A 2,500-nucleotide genomic window follows, 5' to 3' on the forward strand; every position below is an offset into this window, starting at 1 on the left:
TCAGTAAGCAGATAATAATTGAAAATTTTTCATAATACTACCTAAATTTATATATGTATATATTTTGAATATGGTACAACTAATTTATTTTATTTTTGCTGAGGTGGCCATGCCCTGGTCACTAATTTATGGGCATATCTCAGTTAACTGTTGATAACACTTCTTCACACTGAAGGCCCCCTTTACAGAATATAAAATCTTGAAAGTAATTGTAAAAACAGTTAAAATATATGACTTTATAAGGCTTTAATGAATCAAATATATTTAACAAGTTACATGCACTATATGACAAGGACTTAATTTATATTTATATTATATTTAGTATGGTGAGCCCACTAGGAGGATGGGTTCCAAACTGTCCAATACTTGTTTTCTTCATTAAGAGATATATATGTAGCCTGTTAAATTTCAGAGCTGAATTCTGTTATGTAGGTTATTGTTGACTATTTTTTTTTTCTTTCTTTCTTTCTTTTTGAAAGAAAAAAAAGAAATAAAATGAGATGGAAAAGTACTAAGAATTTTATCTAGTTAAGGAAGTTAGAATTGTATGTTGTTTTCACTTGCAGTGTATCACTGAAGTAGATTTTATTTTGATATTATTTTTGTAATAAGGAACAACAATCCTGTACAGTTCAATGGCTCAAGTACCTGCTTTGTGGGTTAATTATTTGTAACCCATGAGCACTCACATTAATCCATTAATTAATTTTGTTGAGAATGTATTAAGATGTGTATGACTATTTCATATGAAATGATATCAAGAAACTTTAATTAATGGTCATTTTGCACTGGATGGAGAATCTCATTTTGTGGCCATAATTAAGAACGAGTGGGATTTGTTGTCATATATTAGTAGTAGGTCAGAGTATGGGTAGCATTTATTCTGTATTAAGAGCCTTAAAGAAAGATCTTTTGTTTCTTCATGTGCAGATCCAGCTTAAAGTTTATCGTGAAAATACCATACAATATTTTAAGGAATAATTGTGTAGATCTTAGGCCTTGTATATCTATGCCTTCATCTATATATTTATTTCTATCTGTCTATAATTATATCTGGAGGTGTGAATGTGCAAAAGGATTCAGATCATATGAAAACTATATGAATTTTTGTAGTAGTTACCAAAGGCCACTTAAGATCCTAGTTACACCTTTCTTTGCCATTACAAGCTTTTGCTTCCAATCAGTGGATAGGGTAACCCTGTTGCAGAGGGAATATTAGTGGACTGTTTGGCAGATTGTACAGCAGCTTTGAGTTTGGAAGTCGTTGATGCTTTCTGTGGTATCATAGAGCATTGCATTACGAGGCCCCAGATATGATCTAATAGGGTAAGGCTTCAGGAATTAGTGGCAAGTCAGGTATATTAATTATATCAATATTACAATGCAAAATAATTTTTTAATCAGCTTTGGTGTATGACACTTTTGATATGTCTTTTTGGAGTGACCCCTCAGAAGTGGACACAAAGTCGTCATTCAAGAGTATGTAATAAGCCAGAGATTCATTGTTTCTTTGGTTGGTAAGAACACTAATTCCATCCACACATTCACACCATTGGGGTCAACAGTTATATGGCCAGTAGAGCGAGAGTGAGTGACTGAGTTAGTGAGTGAAAAGAAGTGAGGGAAATTGAATGAGTGAATGAGTATTAAGAGTGTGTGTGTGTGTGTGTGTGTGTGTGTGTGTGTGTGTGTGTGTGTGTGTGTGTGTGTGTGTGTGTGTGTGTGTGTGTGTGTGTGTGTGTGTGTGTGTGTGTGTGTGTGTGTGTGTGTGCATGTGTATGTGTACATTTGAATACAAATACAATGCTTACATGAACACAGAAAGTTATGCTGATATGCATGTGTTCCCCATTTGCTTATATGTTCCCAATTTAAATGAATGTATTTAGAATTAAAGTGTGTCTCTATGAAATTATTCTTAACCTTTCTGAATTTGAAAATGTTCAGTGGATTATATTTTCAGGAAAGAAAATGAACTTAAATGGGGAAAAATGGAACTCCAGATCAGGACACATTTAACTGCAAACGAGAGAATGAAAGGTGTAAGTTTAGGAACCTTGGAGGTCGTAGTCTTAAAGAGTCCTGATTTACCTCAGGGAGAACAAGGAGTTTTTCTTCTTTTTTCTCGGAAATGTAGCTCAAAGGGTACAAAAGAATAGATTTCCTGACTATGCACACGGACACATCCTTGTGTCACGTCAGCTCGTAACCCGAACCTGCTAAGGTAAGTGGGTGGCTTTGTGGAGGTTCTCCTTATCATCCTGACAACCAGAGAGTCCTGCTGGTAAAAATGGAAGTGAATGATGTAGGGAGGATTGGAAAATTGAAGCCTTATGGGAAAAATGTATATACGGTTTACATATCTTTACTTTGTAAAATATTGTAGGAATAGAGACCCAATTTCATTAAACAGTTATATTGCTGCTCACATTAAGAAACATGCTCTAACAATTTATTTATCTATTTATTTAGTTTTCACTAAACAGTTATATTGCTCTTC

This window comes from Penaeus vannamei, chromosome 2 (genome assembly GCF_042767895.1).
Source record: "Penaeus vannamei isolate JL-2024 chromosome 2, ASM4276789v1, whole genome shotgun sequence".
Taxonomy (NCBI): Eukaryota; Metazoa; Arthropoda; class Malacostraca; order Decapoda; family Penaeidae; genus Penaeus; species Penaeus vannamei.